The following is a 1,372-nucleotide window of genomic DNA, read 5'->3' on the forward strand; positions in this document are numbered from 1 at the left end:
GGGGTGGCTGCGCTGGAAAAACGCACTTAAAATGAATATCTTATAATAGTGAGGGGGGGTCAACTATAGGTGGTAGTAATGAGACACTTTGGATGCCAAGTAAAAGGCCTTAGAAGCAGCAGAAGAAGAAGCAGCAGCAGAAGAAGCAGCAGCAGCAGAAGAAGCAGCAGAAGAAGAAGCAGCAGCAGGAGAAGAAGCAGCAGAAGAAGAAGCAGCAGCAGGAGAGGCGGGGTGAGCCTGGTGTGTACACAACTCCGGGATTCACAGAGTTGTGTAGTTTCAGTTACGGGAACAGACGCTCAGGTTCGTAGAGGTTTTTATTTTATTTTATTTTAATTATTTGTGCTTTTATTTACCTGACTTTGAAAATAAAATGTACTATTATTCTGTCCATTTCTTCGTTGTTCCTTCCTTTCCTTCTTCTTTTCTTAAAGGGCTGGGTATCACACTTTCATATTACTGACCCAAATGAGTCGTTGTGGTAGATGTGTATAAGAGACAGCTAATAAGCAGCATATTATATTAGTTTAAAGGACACTGACTGGACTTGATCACCTCCAGCTTCATATTTAACAGACAAACATAACAGTGGTATCGATCTTCACATCTACATCTCAGAAAACTGTCAAACTATTCCTTTAATACTTTTACAAAAAAAGTGTCAGATGTATCTGAAAGGTCTAACAGGAAATATATTTGATGGACTAATCACCGCCTTTATACACAGACATAAAAAAAAAATTCACACAGACAGACACATAAATGTAAGTCATTATTTACATACCTGGCAACACAGAGAACAGATGGCCAGTAAAGTCAAAGGAATGCCAGCGCCGATGTTTATCCAGAACAACACCCCATAGAAATTAGTGGGGTATTCAAACGTCATCTTACAGCTGGTTTCCTGTGAAGTTTGGAGCCTCCTGTTCAAACTGGGCTTTAATGTGGAATTATGGATGAGCAAGATGAAGAGGCAAAATCTGGGTGTGAAAAGTCCAAACAACATTCAAAGTTAAGAGCTCCGACTCTGCTGCATCAATAGTCTTGTGAGATCCAGTGGATATTGTACCCTGTGCTTTTAGATTATAACAATATTGATGTTAAATGACAGGGGGAAATGAAATAAAGACACAATACTTTATGATTTAAATGGATTCAGCTCTGATCTACAACTTGGAAACAGGCAGGCTGAAGCTGCTGAGTGGATGTAGTGTGTGGGTTACAACTTGAGCCTATATTTGTTTACATTTTGAAAATTAAGTACACTGAATTTCTAGCTAGCTAATTAACACAGCATATCCAGCTGTTTTAACTACTATTAACTTTGTTCTCCTGCTTTTTCTTGTTCTCTGAAACTGAGGCTAATATACAC

Source organism: Seriola lalandi, unplaced genomic scaffold (assembly GCF_002814215.2).
Source record: "Seriola lalandi dorsalis isolate HSWRI2012SDOR001 ecotype SW California unplaced genomic scaffold, Sedor1 jcf7180002054952, whole genome shotgun sequence".
NCBI classification, from domain to species: Eukaryota; Metazoa; Chordata; class Actinopteri; order Carangiformes; family Carangidae; genus Seriola; species Seriola lalandi.